Below are 22595 nucleotides of genomic sequence, written 5' to 3'. Positions count from 1 at the left end.
TTTTTGATCAAACTACCGTCAATGTACGAATTTTAACTCTCGGTGGGCACTTTCTTCTGCAAACTACTGTCAATATTCAAATTTTAAGTCTCGATTGAAATCTTTTTGTCAAACAATCGTCATTATACGAACTTTAACTCTAGGTTGGAATTTTTTTCTTCAAACTATCGTCTATATACGAAATTTATCTCTTGTTGGGAATTCTTAGTCAAACTATCGTAAATGTACGAATTTTAACTCTCGGTGGGAATTTTTTTCTTCAGACTACTATCAATGGACAAATTTTAACTATTTGTTGAAATCTTTTTGTCAAACAATCGACACTACACGTGGTTTAATACTAAGTTGGAATTTTTTTCTCGAAACCATCGCCTATATACGAATTTTAACTCTCCATGGGAATTTTTTGGCAAACTACCGTCAATGTACGAATTTTAACTCTCGGTGAGCACTTTTTTCTTCAAACTACTGTCAATATTCAAATTTTAAGTCTTGATTGAAATCCTTTGGTCAAACAATCGTCATTATACGAACTTTAACTCTAGGTTGGAATTTTTTTCTTCAAACTATCGTCTATATACGAAATTTATCTCTTGTTGGGAATTCTTAGTCAAACTATCGTAAATGTACGAATTTTAACTCTCGGTGGGAATTTTTTTCTTCAGACTACTATCAATGTACAAATTTTAACTATTTGTTGAAATCTTTTTGTCAAACAATCGACAATACACGTGGTTTAATACTAAGTTGGAATTTTTTTCTCGAAACCATCGCCTATATACGAATTTTAACTCTCCATGGGAATTTTTTGGCAAACTACCGTCAATGTACGAATTTTAACTCTCGGTGAGCACTTTTTTCTTCAAACTACTGTCAATATTCAAATTTTAAGTCTTGATTGAAATCCTTTGGTCAAACAATCGTCATTATACGAATTATAACTCTAGGTTGGAATTATTTTCTCCAAACTACGGTCTATATACAAATTTTAACTCTCCATGGGAATTTTTTGATCAAACTACCGTCAATGTCAGAATTTTAACTCTCGGTGGGCACTTTTTTCTGCAAACTACTGTCAATATTCATATTTTAAATCTTGATTGAATTCTTTTTGTCAAACAATCGTCATTATACGAACTTTAACTCTAGGTTGGAATTTTTTTCTTCAAACTATCGTCTATATACGAATTTTAACTCTCCATGGGAATTTTTTGATCAAACTACCGTCAATGTACGAATTTTAACTCTCGGTGGGCACTTTCTTCTGCAAACTACTGTCAATATTCAAATTTTAAGTCTCGATTGAAATCTTTTTGTCAAACAATTGTCATTATACGAACTTTAACTCTAGGTTGGAATTTTTTTCTTCAAACTATCGTCTATATACGAAATTTATCTCTTGTTGGGAATTCTTAGTCAAACTATCGTAAATGTACGAATTTTAACTCTCGGTGGGAATTTTTTTCTTCAGACTACTATCAATGCACAAATTTTAACTATTTGTTGAAATCTTTTTGTCAAACAATCGACAATACACGTGGTTTAATACTAAGTTGGAATTTTTTTCTCGAAACCATCGCCTATATACGAATTTTAACTCTCCATGGGAATTTTTTGGCAAACTACCGCCAATGTACGAATTTTAACTCTCGGTGAGCACTTTTTTCTTCAAACTACTGTCAATATTCAAATTTTAAGTCTTGATTGAAATCCTTTGGTCAAACAATCGTCATTATACGAACTTTAACTCTAGGTTGGAATTTTTTTCTTCAAACTATCGGCTATATACGAAATTTATCACTTGTTGGTAATTCTTAGTCAAACTATCGTAAATGTACGAATTTTAACTCTCGGTGGGAATTTTTTTCTTCAGACTACTGTCAATATACAAATTTTAACTATTTGTTGAAATCTTTTTGTCAAACAATCGTCAATACACGTGGTTTAATACTAGGTTGGAATTTTTTTCTCGAAACCATCGCCTCTATACGAATTTGAACCCTCGATGGGAATTTTTTGGCAAACTACCGTCAATGTACGAATTTTAACTCTCGGTGGGCACTTTTTTCTGCAAACTACTGTCAATATTCAAATTTTAAGTCTTGATTGAATTCTTTTTGTCAAACAATCGTCATTATACGAACTTTAACTCTAGGTTGGAATTTTTTTCTTCAAACTATCGTCTATATACGAATTTTAACTCTCCATAGGAATTTTTTGATCAAACTACCGTCAATGTACGAATTTTAACTCTCGGTGGGCACTTTCTTCTGCAAACTACTGTCAATATTCAAATTTTAAGTCTCGATTGAAATCTTTTTGTCAAACAATCGTCATTATACGAACTTTAACTCTAGGTTGGAATTTTTTTCTTCAAACTATCGTCTATATACGAAATTTATCTCTTGTTGGGAATTCTTAGTCAAACTATCGTAAATGTACGAATTTTAACTCTAGGTGGGAATTTTTTTCTTCAGACTACTGTCAATATACAAATTTTAACTATTTGTTGAAATCTTTTTGTCAAACAATCGACAATACACGTGGTTTAATACTAAGTTGGAATTTTTTTCTCGAAACCATCGCCTATATACGAATTTTAACTCTCCATGGGAATTTTTTGGCAAACTACCGTCAATGTACGAATTTTAACTCTCGGTGAGCACTTTTTTCTTCAAACTACTGTCAATATTCAAATTTTAAGTCTTGATTGAAATCCTTTGGTCAAACAATCGTCATTATACGAACTTTAACTCTAGGTTGGAATTTTTTTCTTCAAACTATCGTCTATATACGAAATTTATCTCTTGTTGGGAATTCTTAGTCAAACTATCGTAAATGTACGAATTTTAACTCTCGGTGGGAATTTTTTTCTTCAGACTACTATCAATGTACAAATTTTAACTATTTGTTGAAATCTTTTTGTCAAACAATCGACAATACACGTGGTTTAATACTAAGTTGGAATTTTTTTCTCGAAACCATCGCCTATATACGAATTTTAACTCTCCATGGGAATTTTTTGGCAAACTACCGTCAATGTACGAATTTTAACTCTCGGTGAGCACTTTTTTCTTCAAACTACTGTCAATATTCAAATTTTAAGTCTTGATTGAAATCCTTTGGTCAAACAATCGTCATTATACGAATTATAACTCTAGGTTGGAATTATTTTCTCCAAACTACGGTCTATATACGAATTTTAACTCTCCATGGGAATTTTTTGATCAAACTACCGTCAATGTCAGAATTTTAACTCTCGGTGGGCACTTTTTTCTGCAAACTACTGTCAATATTCATATTTTAAATCTTGATTGAATTCTTTTTGTCAAACAATCGTCATTATACGAACTTTAACTCTAGGTTGGAATTTTTTTCTTCAAACTATCGTCTATATACGAATTTTAACTCTCCATGGGAATTTTTTGATCAAACTACCGTCAATGTACGAATTTTAACTCTCGGTGGGCACTTTCTTCTGCAAACTACTGTCAATATTCAAATTTTAAGTCTCGATTGAAATCTTTTTGTCAAACAATTGTCATTATACGAACTTTAACTCTAGGTTGGAATTTTTTTCTTCAAACTATCGTCTATATACGAAATTTATCTCTTGTTGGGAATTCTTAGTCAAACTATCGTAAATGTACGAATTTTAACTCTCGGTGGGAATTTTTTTCTTCAGACTACTATCAATGCACAAATTTTAACTATTTGTTGAAATCTTTTTGTCAAACAATCGACAATACACGTGGTTTAATACTAAGTTGGAATTTTTTTCTCGAAACCATCGCCTATATACGAATTTTAACTCTCCATGGGAATTTTTTGGCAAACTACCGCCAATGTACGAATTTTAACTCTCGGTGAGCACTTTTTTCTTCAAACTACTGTCAATATTCAAATTTTAAGTCTTGATTGAAATCCTTTGGTCAAACAATCGTCATTATACGAACTTTAACTCTAGGTTGGAATTTTTTTCTTCAAACTATCGGCTATATACGAAATTTATCACTTGTTGGTAATTCTTAGTCAAACTATCGTAAATGTACGAATTTTAACTCTCGGTGGGAATTTTTTTCTTCAGACTACTGTCAATATACAAATTTTAACTATTTGTTGAAATCTTTTTGTCAAACAATCGTCAATACACGTGGTTTAATACTAGGTTGGAATTTTTTTCTCGAAACCATCGCCTCTATACGAATTTGAACCCTCGATGGGAATTTTTTGGCAAACTACCGTCAATGTACGAATATTAACTCTCGGTGGGCACTTTTTTCTGCAAACTACTGTCAATATTCAAATTTTAAGTCTTGATTGAATTCTTTTTGTCAAACAATCGTCATTATACGAACTTTAACTCTAGGTTGGAATTTTTTTCTTCAAACTATCGTCTATATACGAATTTTAACTCTCCATAGGAATTTTTTGATCAAACTACCGTCAATGTACGAATTTTAACTCTCGGTGGGCACTTTCTTCTGCAAACTACTGTCAATATTCAAATTTTAAGTCTCGATTGAAATCTTTTTGTCAAACAATCGTCATTATACGAACTTTAACTCTAGGTTGGAATTTTTTTCTTCAAACTATCGTCTATATACGAAATTTATCTCTTGTTGGGAATTCTTAGTCAAACTATCGTAAATGTACGAATTTTAACTCTAGGTGGGAATTTTTTTCTTCAGACTACTGTCAATATACAAATTTTAACTATTTGTTGAAATCTTTTTGTCAAACAATCGACAATACACGTGGTTTAATACTAAGTTGGAATTTTTTTCTCGAAACCATCGCCTATATACGAATTTTAACTCTCCATGGGAATTTTTTGGCAAACTACCGTCAATGTACGAATTTTAACTCTCGGTGAGCACTTTTTTCTTCAAACTACTGTCAATATTCAAATTTTAAGTCTTGATTGAAATCCTTTGGTCAAACAATCGTCATTATACGAACTTTAACTCTAGGTTGGAATTTTTTTCTTCAAACTATCGTCTATATACGAAATTTATCTCTTGTTGGGAATTCTTAGTCAAACTATCGTAAATGTACGAATTTTAACTCTCGGTGGGAATTTTTTTCTTCAGACTACTATCAATGTACAAATTTTAACTATTTGTTGAAATCTTTTTGTCAAACAATCGACAATACACGTGGTTTAATACTAAGTTGGAATTTTTTTCTCGAAACCATCGCCTATATACGAATTTTAACTCTCCATGGGAATTTTTTGGCAAACTACCGTCAATGTACGAATTTTAACTCTCGGTGAGCACTTTTTTCTTCAAACTACTGTCAATATTCAAATTTTAAGTCTTGATTGAAATCCTTTGGTCAAACAATCGTCATTATACGAATTATAACTCTAGGTTGGAATTATTTTCTCCAAACTACGGTCTATATACGAATTTTAACTCTCCATGGGAATTTTTTGATCAAACTACCGTCAATGTCAGAATTTTAACTCTCGGTGGGCACTTTTTTCTGCAAACTACTGTCAATATTCATATTTTAAATCTTGATTGAATTCTTTTTGTCAAACAATCGTCATTATACGAACTTTAACTCTAGGTTGGAATTTTTTTCTTCAAACTATCGTCTATATACGAATTTTAACTCTCCATGGGAATTTTTTGATCAAACTACCGTCAATGTACGAATTTTAACTCTCGGTGGGCACTTTCTTCTGCAAACTACTGTCAATATTCAAATTTTAAGTCTCGATTGAAATCTTTTTGTCAAACAATTGTCATTATACGAACTTTAACTCTAGGTTGGAATTTTTTTCTTCAAACTATCGTCTATATACGAAATTTATCTCTTGTTGGGAATTCTTAGTCAAACTATCGTAAATGTACGAATTTTAACTCTCGGTGGGAATTTTTTTCTTCAGACTACTATCAATGCACAAATTTTAACTATTTGTTGAAATCTTTTTGTCAAACAATCGACAATACACGTGGTTTAATACTAAGTTGGAATTTTTTTTCTCGAAACCATCGCCTATATACGAATTTTAACTCTCCATGGGAATTTTTTGGCAAACTACCGCCAATGTACGAATTTTAACTCTCGGTGAGCACTTTTTTCTTCAAACTACTGTCAATATTCAAATTTTAAGTCTTGATTGAAATCCTTTGGTCAAACAATCGTCATTATACGAACTTTAACTCTAGGTTGGAATTTTTTTCTTCAAACTATCGGCTATATACGAAATTTATCACTTGTTGGTAATTCTTAGTCAAACTATCGTAAATGTACGAATTTTAACTCTCGGTGGGAATTTTTTTCTTCAGACTACTGTCAATATACAAATTTTAACTATTTGTTGAAATCTTTTTGTCAAACAATCGTCAATACACGTGGTTTAATACTAGGTTGGAATTTTTTTCTCGAAACCATCGCCTCTATACGAATTTGAACCCTCGATGGGAATTTTTTGGCAAACTACCGTCAATGTACGAATTTTAACTCTCGGTGGGCACTTTTTTCTGCAAACTACTGTCAATATTCAAATTTTAAGTCTTGATTGAATTCTTTTTGTCAAACAATCGTCATTATACGAACTTTAACTCTAGGTTGGAATTTTTTTCTTCAAACTATCGTCTATATACGAATTTTAACTCTCCATAGGAATTTTTTGATCAAACTACCGTCAATGTACGAATTTTAACTCTCGGTGGGCACTTTCTTCTGCAAACTACTGTCAATATTCAAATTTTAAGTCTCGATTGAAATCTTTTTGTCAAACAATCGTCATTATACGAACTTTAACTCTAGGTTGGAATTTTTTTCTTCAAACTATCGTCTATATACGAAATTTATCTCTTGTTGGGAATTCTTAGTCAAACTATCGTAAATGTACGAATTTTAACTCTCGGTGGGAATTTTTTTCTTCAGACTACTATCAATGTACAAATTTTAACTATTTGTTGAAATCTTTTTGTCAAACAATCGACAATACACGTGGTTTAATACTAAGTTGGAATTTTTTTCTCGAAACCATCGCCTATATACGAATTTTAACTCTCCATGGGAATTTTTTGGCAAACTACCGTCAATGTACGAATTTTAACTCTCGGTGAGCACTTTTTTCTTCAAACTACTGTCAATATTCAAATTTTAAGTCTTGATTGAAATCCTTTGGTCAAACAATCGTCATTATACGAATTATAACTCTAGGTTGGAATTATTTTCTCCAAACTACGGTCTATATACGAATTTTAACTCTCCATGGGAATTTTTTGATCAAACTACCGTCAATGTCAGAATTTTAACTCTCGGTGGGCACTTTTTTCTGCAAACTACTGTCAATATTCATATTTTAAATCTTGATTGAATTCTTTTTGTCAAACAATCGTCATTATACGAACTTTAACTCTAGGTTGGAATTTTTTTCTTCAAACTATCGTCTATATACGAATTTTAACTCTCCATGGGAATTTTTTGATCAAACTACCGTCAATGTACGAATTTTAACTCTCGGTGGGCACTTTCTTCTGCAAACTACTGTCAATATTCAAATTTTAAGTCTCGATTGAAATCTTTTTGTCAAACAATTGTCATTATACGAACTTTAACTCTAGGTTGGAATTTTTTTCTTCAAACTATCGTCTATATACGAATTTTAACTCTCCATGGGAATTTTTTGATCAAACTACCGTCAATGTACGAATTTTAACTCTCGGTGGGCACTTTCTTCTGCAAACTACTGTCAATATTCAAATTTTAAGTCTCGATTGAAATCTTTTTGTCAAACAATTGTCATTATACGAACTTTAACTCTAGGTTGGAATTTTTTTCTTCAAACTATCGTCTATATACGAAATTTATCTCTTGTTGGGAATTCTTAGTCAAACTATCGTAAATGTACGAATTTTAACTCTCGGTGGGAATTTTTTTCTTCAGACTACTATCAATGCACAAATTTTAACTATTTGTTGAAATCTTTTTGTCAAACAATCGACAATACACGTGGTTTAATACTAAGTTGGAATTTTTTTCTCGAAACCATCGCCTATATACGAATTTTAACTCTCCATGGGAATTTTTTGGCAAACTACCGCCAATGTACGAATTTTAACTCTCGGTGAGCACTTTTTTCTTCAAACTACTGTCAATATTCAAATTTTAAGTCTTGATTGAAATCCTTTGGTCAAACAATCGTCATTATACGAACTTTAACTCTAGGTTGGAATTTTTTTCTTCAAACTATCGGCTATATACGAAATTTATCACTTGTTGGTAATTCTTAGTCAAACTATCGTAAATGTACGAATTTTAACTCTCGGTGGGAATTTTTTTCTTCAGACTACTGTCAATATACAAATTTTAACTATTTGTTGAAATCTTTTTGTCAAACAATCGTCAATACACGTGGTTTAATACTAGGTTGGAATTTTTTTCTCGAAACCATCGCCTCTATACGAATTTGAACCCTCGATGGGAATTTTTTGGCAAACTACCGTCAATGTACGAATTTTAACTCTCGGTGGGCACTTTTTTCTGCAAACTACTGTCAATATTCAAATTTTAAGTCTTGATTGAATTCTTTTTGTCAAACAATCGTCATTATACGAACTTTAACTCTAGGTTGGAATTTTTTTCTTCAAACTATCGTCTATATACGAATTTTAACTCTCCATAGGAATTTTTTGATCAAACTACCGTCAATGTACGAATTTTAACTCTCGGTGGGCACTTTCTTCTGCAAACTACTGTCAATATTCAAATTTTAAGTCTCGATTGAAATCTTTTTGTCAAACAATCGTCATTATACGAACTTTAACTCTAGGTTGGAATTTTTTTCTTCAAACTATCGTCTATATACGAAATTTATCTCTTGTTGGGAATTCTTAGTCAAACTATCGTAAATGTACGAATTTTAACTCTCGGTGGGAATTTTTTTCTTCAGACTACTATCAATGTACAAATTTTAACTATTTGTTGAAATCTTTTTGTCAAACAATCGACACTACACGTGGTTTAATACTAAGTTGGAATTTTTTTCTCGAAACCATCGCCTATATACGAATTTTAACTCTCCATGGGAATTTTTTGGCAAACTACCGTCAATGTACGAATTTTAACTCTCGGTGAGCACTTTTTTCTTCAAACTACTGTCAATATTCAAATTTTAAGTCTTGATTGAAATCCTTTGGTCAAACAATCGTCATTATACGAACTTTAACTCTAGGTTGGAATTTTTTTCTTCAAACTATCGTCTATATACGAAATTTATCTCTTGTTGGGAATTCTTAGTCAAACTATCGTAAATGTACGAATTTTAACTCTCGGTGGGAATTTTTTTCTTCAGACTACTATCAATGTACAAATTTTAACTATTTGTTGAAATCTTTTTGTCAAACAATCGACAATACACGTGGTTTAATACTAAGTTGGAATTTTTTTCTCGAAACCATCGCCTATATACGAATTTTAACTCTCCATGGGAATTTTTTGGCAAACTACCGTCAATGTACGAATTTTAACTCTCGGTGAGCACTTTTTTCTTCAAACTACTGTCAATATTCAAATTTTAAGTCTTGATTGAAATCCTTTGGTCAAACAATCGTCATTATACGAATTATAACTCTAGGTTGGAATTATTTTCTCCAAACTACGGTCTATATACGAATTTTAACTCTCCATGGGAATTTTTTGATCAAACTACCGTCAATGTCAGAATTTTAACTCTCGGTGGGCACTTTTTTCTGCAAACTACTGTCAATATTCATATTTTAAATCTTGATTGAATTCTTTTTGTCAAACAATCGTCATTATACGAACTTTAACTCTAGGTTGGAATTTTTTTCTTCAAACTATCGTCTATATACGAATTTTAACTCTCCATGGGAATTTTTTGATCAAACTACCGTCAATGTACGAATTTTAACTCTCGGTGGGCACTTTCTTCTGCAAACTACTGTCAATATTCAAATTTTAAGTCTCGATTGAAATCTTTTTGTCAAACAATTGTCATTATACGAACTTTAACTCTAGGTTGGAATTTTTTTCTTCAAACTATCGTCTATATACGAAATTTATCTCTTGTTGGGAATTCTTAGTCAAACTATCGTAAATGTACGAATTTTAACTCTCGGTGGGAATTTTTTTCTTCAGACTACTATCAATGCACAAATTTTAACTATTTGTTGAAATCTTTTTGTCAAACAATCGACAATACACGTGGTTTAATACTAAGTTGGAATTTTTTTCTCGAAACCATCGCCTATATACGAATTTTAACTCTCCATGGGAATTTTTTGGCAAACTACCGCCAATGTACGAATTTTAACTCTCGGTGAGCACTTTTTTCTTCAAACTACTGTCAATATTCAAATTTTAAGTCTTGATTGAAATCCTTTGGTCAAACAATCGTCATTATACGAACTTTAACTCTAGGTTGGAATTTTTTTCTTCAAACTATCGGCTATATACGAAATTTATCACTTGTTGGTAATTCTTAGTCAAACTATCGTAAATGTACGAATTTTAACTCTCGGTGGGAATTTTTTTCTTCAGACTACTGTCAATATACAAATTTTAACTATTTGTTGAAATCTTTTTGTCAAACAATCGTCAATACACGTGGTTTAATACTAGGTTGGAATTTTTTTCTCGAAACCATCGCCTCTATACGAATTTGAACCCTCGATGGGAATTTTTTGGCAAACTACCGTCAATGTACGAATTTTAACTCTCGGTGGGCACTTTTTTCTGCAAACTACTGTCAATATTCAAATTTTAAGTCTTGATTGAATTCTTTTTGTCAAACAATCGTCATTATACGAACTTTAACTCTAGGTTGGAATTTTTTTCTTCAAACTATCGTCTATATACGAATTTTAACTCTCCATAGGAATTTTTTGATCAAACTACCGTCAATGTACGAATTTTAACTCTCGGTGGGCACTTTCTTCTGCAAACTACTGTCAATATTCAAATTTTAAGTCTCGATTGAAATCTTTTTGTCAAACAATCGTCATTATACGAACTTTAACTCTAGGTTGGAATTTTTTTCTTCAAACTATCGTCTATATACGAAATTTATCTCTTGTTGGGAATTCTTAGTCAAACTATCGTAAATGTACGAATTTTAACTCTAGGTGGGAATTTTTTTCTTCAGACTACTGTCAATATACAAATTTTAACTATTTGTTGAAATCTTTTTGTCAAACAATCGTCAATACACGTGGTTTAATACTAGGTTGGAATTTTTTTCTCGAAACCATCGCCTCTGTACGAATTTTAACTCTCGATGGGAATTTTTTGGCAAACTACCGTCAATGTACGAATTTTAACTCTCGGTGGGCACTTTTTTCTTCAAACTACTGTCAATATTCAAATTTTAAGTCTTGATTGAATTCTTTTTGTCAAACAATCGTCATTATACGAACTTTAACTCTAGGTTGGAATTTTTTTCTTCAAACTATCGTCTATATACGAATTTTAACTCTCCATGGGAATTTTTTGATCAAACTACCGTCAATGTACGAATTTTAACTCTCGGTGGGCACTTTCTTCTGCAAACTACTGTCAATATTCAAATTTTAAGTCTTGATTGAAATCTTTTTGTCAAACAATCGTCATTATACGAACTTTAACTCTAGGTTGGAATTTTTTTCTTCAAACTATCGTCTATATACGAAATTTATATCTTGTTGGGAATTCTTAGTCAAACTATCGTCTATATACGAATTTTAACTCTCCTTGGGAATTTTTTGATCAAACTACCGTCAATGTCAGAATTTTAACTCTCGGTGGGCACTTTCTTCTGCAAACTACTGTCAATATTCAAATTTTAAGTCTGGATTGAAATCTTTTTGTCAAACAATCGTCATTATACGAACTTTAACTCTAGATTGGAATTTTTTTCTTCAAACTATCGTCTATATACGAAATTTATCTCTTGTTGGGAATTCTTAGTCACACTATCGTAAATGTACGAATTTTAACTCTCGGTGGGCACTTTCTTCTGCAAACTACTGTCAATATTCAAATTTTAAGTCTTGATTGAAATCTTTTTGTCAAACAATCGTCATTATACGAACTTTAACTCTAGGTTGGAATTTTTTTCTTCAAACTATCGGCTATATACGAAATTTATCACTTGTTGGTAATTCTTAGTCAAACTATCGTAAATGTACGAATTTTAACTCTAGGTGGGAATTTTTTTCTTCAGACTACTGTCAATATACAAATTTTAACTATTTGTTGAAATCTTTTTGTCAAACAATCGTCAATACACGTGGTTTAATACTAGGTTGGAATTTTTTTCTCGAAACCATCGCCTCTATACGAATTTGAACCCTCGATGGGAATTTTTTGGCAAACTACCGTCAATGTACGAATTTTAACTCTCGGTGGGCACTTTTTCCTGCAAACTACTGTCAATATTCAAATTTTAAGTCTTGATTGAATTCTTTTTGTCAAACAATCGTCATTATACGAACTTTAACTCTAGGTTGGAATTTTTTTTTCAAACTATCGTCTATATACGAAATTTATATCTTGTTGGGAATTCTTAGTCAAACTAACGTCTATATACGAATTTTAACTCTCCATGGGAATTTTTTGATCAAACTACAGTCAATGTACGAATTTTAACTCTCGGTGGGCACTTTCTTCTGCAAACTACTGTCAATATTCAAATTTTAAGTCTCGATTGAAATCTTTTTGTCAAACAATCGTCATTATACGAACTTTAACTCTAGGTTGGAATTTTTTTCTTCAAACTATCGTCTATATACGAAATTTATCTCTTGTTGGGAATACTTAGTCAAACTATCGTAAATGTACGAATTTTAACTCTCGGTGGGAATTTTTTTCTTCAGACTACTATCAATGTACAAATTTTAACTATTTGTTGAAATCTTTTTGTCAAACAATCGACAATACACGTGGTTTAATACTAAGTTGGAATTTTTTTCTCGAAACCATCGCCTATATACGAATTTTAACTCTCCATGGGAATTTTTTGATCAAACTACCGTCAATGTACGAATTTTAACTCTCGGTGGGCACTTTCTTCTGCAAACTACTGTCAATATTCAAATTTTAAGTCTTGATTGAAATCTTTTTGTCAAACAATCGTCATTATACGAACTTTAACTCTAGGTTGGAATTTTTTTCTTCAAACTATCGTCTATATACGAAATTTATCTCTTGTTGGGAATTCTTAGTCAAACTATCGTAAATGTACGAATTTTAACTCTCGGTGGGAATTTTTTTCTTCAGACTACTGTCAATATACAAATTTTAACTATTTGTTGAAATCTTTTTGTCAAACTATCGTCAATACACGAATTATAATACTAGGTTGGAATTTTTTTCTCCAAACTATCGACTATATACGAATTTTAACTCTCGATGGGAATTGTTTGGCAAACTACCGTCAATGTACGAATTTTAACTCTCGGTGGGAATTTTTTTCTTCAGACTGCTGTCAATATACAAATTTTAACTATTTGTTGAAATCTTTTTGTCAAACAATCGTCAATACACGTGGTTTAATACTAGGTTGGAATTTTTTTCTCGAAACCATCGCCTCTATACGAATTTTAACTCTCGATGGGAATTTTTTGGCAAACTACCGTCAATGTACGAATTTTATCTCTCGGTGGGCACTTTTTTCTTCAAACTACTGTCAATATTCAAATTTTAAGTCTTGATTGAATTCTTTTTGTCAAACAATCGTCATTATACGAACTTTAACTCTAGGTTGGAATTTTTTTCTTCTAACTATCGTCTATATACGAATTTTAACTCTCCATGGGAATTTTTTGATCAAACTACCGTCAATGTACGAATTTTAACTCTTGGTGGGCACTTTCTTCTGCAAACTACTGTCAATATTCAAATTTTAAGTCTTGATTGAAATCTTTTTGTCAAACAATCGTCATTATACGAACTTTAACTCTAGGTTGGAATTTTTTTCTTCAAACTATCGTCTATATACGAAATTTATATCTTGTTGGGAATTCTTAGTCAAACTATCGTCTATATACGAATTTTAACTCTCCATGGGAATTTTTTGATCAATCTACCGTCAATGTACGAATTTTAACTCTCGGTGGGAATTTTTTTCTTCAGACTACTGTCAATGTACAAATTTTAACTATTTGTTGAAATCTTTTTGTCAAACAATCGTCAATACACGTGGTTTAATACTAGGTTGGAATTTTTTTCTCGAAACCATCGCCTCTATACGAATTTGAACCCTCGATGGGAATTTTTTGGCAAACTACCGTCAATGTACGAATTTTAACTTTCGGTGGGCACTTTTTTCTGCAAACTACTGTCAATATTCAAATTTTAAGTCTTGATTGAATTCTTTTTGTCAAACAATCGTCATTATACGAACTTTAACTCTAGGTTGGAATCTTTTTCTTCAAACTATCGTCTATATACGAATTTTAACTCTCCATGGGAATTTTTTGATCAAACTACCGTCAATGTACGAATTTTAACTCTCGGTGGGCACTTTCTTCTGCAAACTACTGTCAATATTCAAATTTTAAGTCTCGATTGAAATCTTTTTGTCAAACAATCGTCATTATACGAACTTTAACTCTAGGTTGGAATTTTTTTCTTCAAACTATCGTCTATATACGAAATTTATCTCTTGTTGGGAATACTTAGTCAAACTATCGTAAATGTACGAATTTTAACTCTCGGTGGGAATTTTTTTCTTCAGACTACTATCAATGTACAAATTTTAACTATTTGTTGAAATCTTTTTGTCAAACAATCGACGATACACGTGGTTTAATACTAAGTTGGAATTTTTTTCTCGAAACCATCGCCTATATACGAATTTTAACTCTCCATGGGAATTTTTTGATCAAACTACCGTCAATGTACGAATTTTAACTCTCGGTGGGCACTTTCTTCTGCAAACTACTGTCAATATTCAAATTTTAAGTCTTGATTGAAATCTTTTTGTCAAACAATCGTCATTATACGAACTTTAACTCTAGGTTGGAATTTTTTTCTTCAAACTATCGTCTATATACGAAATTTATCTCTTGTTGGGAATTCTTAGTCAAACTATCGTAAATGTACGAATTTTAACTCTCGGTGGGAATTTTTTTCTTCAGACTACTGTCAATATACAAATTTTAACTATTTGTTGAAATCTTTTTGTCAAACAATCGTCAATACACGAATTATAATACTAGGTTGGAATTTTTTTCTCCAAACTATCGACTATATACGAATTTTAACTCTCGATGGGAATTGTTTGGCAAACTACCGTCAATGTACGAATTTTAACTCTCGGTGGGAATTTTTTTCTTCAGACTACTGTCAATATACAAATTTTAACTATTTGTTGAAATCTTTTTGTCAAACAATCGTCAATACACGTGGTTTAATACTAGGTTGGAATTTTTTTCTCGAAACCATCGCCTCTATACGAATTTTAACTCTCGATGGGAATTTTTTGGCAAACTACCGTCAATGTACGAATTTTATCTCTCGGTGGGCACTTTTTTCTTCAAACTACTGTCAATATTCAAATTTTAAGTCTTGATTGAATTCTTTTTGTCAAACAATCGTCATTATACGAACTTTAACTCTAGGTTGGAATTTTTTTCTTCTAACTATCGTCTATATACGAATTTTAACTCTCCATGGGAATTTTTTGATCAAACTACCGTCAATGTACGAATTTTAACTCTTGGTGGGCACTTTCTTCTGCAAACTACTGTCAATATTCAAATTTTAAGTCTTGATTGAAATCTTTTTGTCAAACAATCGTCATTATACGAACTTTAACTCTAGGTTGGAATTTTTTTCTTCAAACTATCGTCTATATACGAAATTTATATCTTGTTGGGAATTCTTAGTCAAACTATCGTCTATATACGAATTTTAACTCTCCATGGGAATTTTTTGATCAATCTACCGTCAATGTACGAATTTTAACTCTCGGTGGGAATTTTTTTCTTCAGACTACTGTCAATGTACAAATTTTAACTATTTGTTGAAATCTTTTTGTCAAACAATCGTCAATACACGTGGTTTAATACTAGGTTGGAATTTTTTTCTCGAAACCATCGCCTCTATACGAATTTGAACCCTCGATGGGAATTTTTTGGCAAACTACCGTCAATGTACGAATTTTAACTCTCGGTGGGCACTTTTTTCTGCAAACTACTGTCAATATTCAAATTTTAAGTCTTGATTGAATTCTTTTTGTCAAACAATCGTCATTATACGAACTTTAACTCTAGGTTGGAATCTTTTTCTTCAAACTATCGTCTATATACGAATTTTAACTCTCCATGGGAATTTTTTGATCAAACTACCGTCAATGTACGAATTTTAACTCTCGGTGGGCACTTTCTTCTGCAAACTACTGTCAATATTCAAATTTTAAGTCTCGATTGAAATCTTTTTGTCAAACAATCGTCATTATACGAACTTTAACTCTAGGTTGGAATTTTTTTCTTCAAACTATCGTCTATATACGAAATTTATCTCTTGTTGGGAATACTTAGTCAAACTATCGTAAATGTACGAATTTTAACTCTCGGTGGGAATTTTTTTCTTCAGACTACTATCAATGTACAAATTTTAACTATTTGTTGAAATCTTTTTGTCAAACAATCGACGATACACGTGGTTTAATACTAAGTTGGAATTTTTTTCTCGAAACCATCGCCTATATACGAATTTTAACTCTCCATGGGAATTTTTTGATCAAACTACCGTCAATGTACGAATTTTAACTCTCGGTGGGCACTTTCTTCTGCAAACTACTGTCAATATTCAAATTTTAAGTCTTGATTGAAATCTTTTTGTCAAACAATCGTCATTATACGAACTTTAACTCTAGGTTGGAATTTTTTTCTTCAAACTATCGTCTATATACGAAATTTATCTCTTGTTGGGAATTCTTAGTCAAACTATCGTAAATGTACGAATTTTAACTCTCGGTGGGAATTTTTTTCTTCAGACTACTGTCAATATACAAATTTTAACTATTTGTTGAAATCTTTTTGTCAAACAATCGTCAATACACGAATTATAATACTAGGTTGGAATTTTTTTCTCCAAACTATCGACTATATACGAATTTTAACTCTCGATGGGAATTGTTTGGCAAACTACCCTCAATGTACGAATTTTAACTCTCGGTGGGAATTTTTTTCTTCAGACTACTGTCAATATACAAATTTTAACTATTTGTTGAAATCTTTTTGTCAAACAATCGTCAATACACGTGGTTTAATACTAGGTTGGAATTTTTTTCTCGAAACCATCGCCTCTATACGAATTTTAACTCTCGATGGGAATTTTTTGGCAAACTACCGTCAATGTACGAATTTTATCTCTCGGTGGGCACTTTTTTCTTCAAACTACTGTCAATATTCAAATTTTAAGTCTTGATTGAATTCTTTTTGTCAAACAATCGTCATTATACGAACTTTAACTCTAGGTTGGAATTTTTTTCTTCTAACTATCGTCTATATACGAATTTTAACTCTCCATGGGAATTTTTTGATCAAACTACCGTCAATGTACGAATTTTAACTCTTGGTGGGCACTTTCTTCTGCAAACTACTGTCAATATTCAAATTTTAAGTCTTGATTGAAATCTTTTTGTCAAACAATCGTCATTATACGAACTTTAACTCTAGGTTGGAATTTTTTTCTTCAAACTATCGTCTATATACGAAATTTATATCTTGTTGGGAATTCTTAGTCAAACTATCGTCTATATACGAATTTTAACTCTCCATGGGAATTTTTTGATCAATCTACCGTCAATGTACGAATTTTAACTCTCGGTGGGAATTTTTTTCTTCAGACTACTGTCAATGTACAAATTTTAACTATTTGTTGAAATCTTTTTGTCAAACAATCGTCAATACACGTGGTTTAATACTAGGTTGGAATTTTTTTCTCGAAACCATCGCCTCTATACGAATTTGAACCCTCGATGGGAATTTTTTGGCAAACTACCGTCAATGTACGAATTTTAACTCTCGGTGGGCACTTTTTTCTGCAAACTACTGTCAATATTCAAATTTTAAGTCTTGATTGAATTCTTTTTGTCAAACAATCGTCATTATACGAACTTTAACTCTAGGTTGGAATCTTTTTCTTCAAACTATCGTCTATATACGAATTTTAACTCTCCATGGGAATTTTTTGATCAAACTACCGTCAATGTACGAATTTTAACTCTCGGTGGGCACTTTCTTCTGCAAACTACTGTCAATATTCAAATTTTAAGTCTCGATTGAAATCTTTTTGTCAAACAATTGTCATTATACGAACTTTAACTCTAGGTTGGAATTTTTTTCTTCAAACTATCGTCTATATACGAAATTTATCTCTTGTTGGGAATTCTTAGTCAAACTATCGTAAATGTACGAATTTTAACTCTCGGTGGGAATTTTTTTCTTCAGACTACTATCAATGCACAAATTTTAACTATTTGTTGAAATCTTTTTGTCAAACAATCGACAATACACGTGGTTTAATACTAAGTTGGAATTTTTTTCTCGAAACCATCGCCTATATACGAATTTTAACTCTCCATGGGAATTTTTTGGCAAACTACCGCCAATGTACGAATTTTAACTCTCGGTGAGCACTTTTTTCTTCAAACTACTGTCAATATTCAAATTTTAAGTCTTGATTGAAATCCTTTGGTCAAACAATCGTCATTATACGAACTTTAACTCTAGGTTGGAATTTTTTTCTTCAAACTATCGGCTATATACGAAATTTATCACTTGTTGGTAATTCTTAGTCAAACTATCGTAAATGTACGAATTTTAACTCTCGGTGGGAATTTTTTTCTTCAGACTACTGTCAATATACAAATTTTAACTATTTGTTGAAATCTTTTTGTCAAACAATCGTCAATACACGTGGTTTAATACTAGGTTGGAATTTTTTTCTCGAAACCATCGCCTCTATACGAATTTGAACCCTCGATGGGAATTTTTTGGCAAACTACCGTCAATGTACGAATTTTAACTCTCGGTGGGCACTTTTTTCTGCAAACTACTGTCAATATTCAAATTTTAAGTCTTGATTGAATTCTTTTTGTCAAACAATCGTCATTATACGAACTTTAACTCTAGGTTGGAATTTTTTTCTTCAAACTATCGTCTATATACGAATTTTAACTCTCCATAGGAATTTTTTGATCAAACTACCGTCAATGTACGAATTTTAACTCTCGGTGGGCACTTTCTTCTGCAAACTACTGTCAATATTCAAATTTTAAGTCTCGATTGAAATCTTTTTGTCAAACAATCGTCATTATACGAACTTTAACTCTAGGTTGGAATTTTTTTCTTCAAACTATCGTCTATATACGAAATTTATCTCTTGTTGGGAATTCTTAGTCAAACTATCGTAAATGTACGAATTTTAACTCTAGGTGGGAATTTTTTTCTTCAGACTACTGTCAATATACAAATTTTAACTATTTGTTGAAATCTTTTTGTCAAACAATCGTCAATACACGTGGTTTAATACTAGGTTGGAATTTTTTTCTCGAAACCATCGCCTCTGTACGAATTTTAACTCTCGATGGGAATTTTTTGGCAAACTACCGTCAATGTACGAATTTTAACTCTCGGTGGGCACTTTTTTCTTCAAACTACTGTCAATATTCAAATTTTAAGTCTTGATTGAATTCTTTTTGTCAAACAATCGTCATTATACGAACTTTAACTCTAGGTTGGAATTTTTTTCTTCAAACTATCGTCTATATACGAATTTTAACTCTCCATGGGAATTTTTTGATCAAACTACCGTCAATGTACGAATTTTAACTCTCGGTGGGCACTTTCTTCTGCAAACTACTGTCAATATTCAAATTTTAAGTCTTGATTGAAATCTTTTTGTCAAACAATCGTCATTATACGAACTTTAACTCTAGGTTGGAATTTTTTTCTTCAAACTATCGTCTATATACGAAATTTATATCTTGTTGGGAATTCTTAGTCAAACTATCGTCTATATACGAATTTTAACTCTCCTTGGGAATTTTTTGATCAAACTACCGTCAATGTCAGAATTTTAACTCTCGGTGGGCACTTTCTTCTGCAAACTACTGTCAATATTCAAATTTTAAGTCTGGATTGAAATCTTTTTGTCAAACAATCGTCATTATACGAACTTTAACTCTAGATTGGAATTTTTTTCTTCAAACTATCGTCTATATACGAAATTTATCTCTTGTTGGGAATTCTTAGTCACACTATCGTAAATGTACGAATTTTAACTCTCGGTGGGCACTTTCTTCTGCAAACTACTGTCAATATTCAAATTTTAAGTCTCGATTGAAATCTTTTTGTCAAACAATCGTCATTATACGAACTTTAACTCTAGGTTGGAATTTTTTTCTTCAAACTATCGTCTATATACGAAATTTATCTCTTGTTGGGAATACTTAGTCAAACTATCGTAAATGTACGAATTTTAACTCTCGGTGGGAATTTTTTTCTTCAGACTACTATCAATGTACAAATTTTAACTATTTGTTGAAATCTTTTTGTCAAACAATCGACGATACACGTGGTTTAATACTAAGTTGGAATTTTTTTCTCGAAACCATCGCCTATATACGAATTTTAACTCTCCATGGGAATTTTTTGATCAAACTACCGTCAATGTACGAATTTTAACTCTCGGTGGGCACTTTCTTCTGCAAACTACTGTCAATATTCAAATTTTAAGTCTTGATTGAAATCTTTTTGTCAAACAATCGTCATTATACGAACTTTAACTCTAGGTTGGAATTTTTTTCTTCAAACTATCGTCTATATACGAAATTTATCTCTTGTTGGGAATTCTTAGTCAAACTATCGTAAATGTACGAATTTTAACTCTCGGTGGGAATTTTTTTCTTCAGACTACTGTCAATATACAAATTTTAACTATTTGTTGAAATCTTTTTGTCAAACAATCGTCAATACACGAATTATAATACTAGGTTGGAATTTTTTTCTCCAAACTATCGACTATATACGAATTTTAACTCTCGATGGGAATTGTTTGGCAAACTACCGTCAATGTACGAATTTTAACTCTCGGTGGGAATTTTTTTCTTCAGACTACTGTCAATATACAAATTTTAACTATTTGTTGAAATCTTTTTGTCAAACAATCGTCAATACACGTGGTTTAATACTAGGTTGGAATTTTTTTCTCGAAACCATCGCCTCTATACGAATTTTAACTCTCGATGGGAATTTTTTGGCAAACTACCGTCAATGTACGAATTTTATCTCTCGGTGGGCACTTTTTTCTTCAAACTACTGTCAATATTCAAATTTTAAGTCTTGATTGAATTCTTTTTGTCAAACAATCGTCATTATACGAACTTTAACTCTAGGTTGGAATTTTTTTCTTCTAACTATCGTCTATATACGAATTTTAACTCTCCATGGGAATTTTTTGATCAAACTACCGTCAATGTACGAATTTTAACTCTTGGTGGGCACTTTCTTCTGCAAACTACTGTCAATATTCAAATTTTAAGTCTTGATTGAAATCTTTTTGTCAAACAATCGTCATTATACGAACTTTAACTCTAGGTTGGAATTTTTTTCTTCAAACTATCGTCTATATACGAAATTTATATCTTGTTGGGAATTCTTAGTCAAACTATCGTCTATATACGAATTTTAACTCTCCATGGGAATTTTTTGATCAATCTACCGTCAATGTACGAATTTTAACTCTCGGTGGGAATTTTTTTCTTCAGACTACTGTCAATGTACAAATTTTAACTATTTGTTGAAATCTTTTTGTCAAACAATCGTCAATACACGTGGTTTAATACTAGGTTGGAATTTTTTTCTCGAAACCATCGCCTCTATACGAATTTGAACCCTCGATGGGAATTTTTTGGCAAACTACCGTCAATGTACGAATTTTAACTCTCGGTGGGCACTTTTTTCTGCAAACTACTGTCAATATTCAAATTTTAAGTCTTGATTGAATTCTTTTTGTCAAACAATCGTCATTATACGAACTTTAACTCTAGGTTGGAATCTTTTTCTTCAAACTATCGTCTATATACGAATTTTAACTCTCCATGGGAATTTTTTGATCAAACTACCGTCAATGTACGAATTTTAACTCTCGGTGGGCACTTTCTTCTGCAAACTACTGTCAATATTCAAATTTTAAGTCTCGATTGAAATCTTTTTGTCAAACAATCGTCATTATACGAACTTTAACTCTAGGTTGGAATTTTTTTCTTCAAACTATCGTCTATATACGAAATTTATCTCTTGTTGGGAATACTTAGTCAAACTATCGTAAATGTACGAATTTTAACTCTCGGTGGGAATTTTTTTCTTCAGACTACTATCAATGTACAAATTTTAACTATTTGTTGAAATCTTTTTGTCAAACAATCGACGATACACGTGGTTTAATACTAAGTTGGAATTTTTTTCTCGAAACCATCGCCTATATACGAATTTTAACTCTCCATGGGAATTTTTTGATCAAACTACCGTCAATGTACGAATTTTAACTCTCGGTGGGCACTTTCTTCTGCAAACTACTGTCAATATTCAAATTTTAAGTCTTGATTGAAATCT

This window comes from Xylocopa sonorina, unplaced genomic scaffold, assembly GCF_050948175.1.
Source record: "Xylocopa sonorina isolate GNS202 unplaced genomic scaffold, iyXylSono1_principal scaffold0273, whole genome shotgun sequence".
Lineage (NCBI taxonomy): Eukaryota > Metazoa > Arthropoda > Insecta > Hymenoptera > Apidae > Xylocopa > Xylocopa sonorina.
This window is presented reverse-complemented; position numbering follows the sequence as displayed.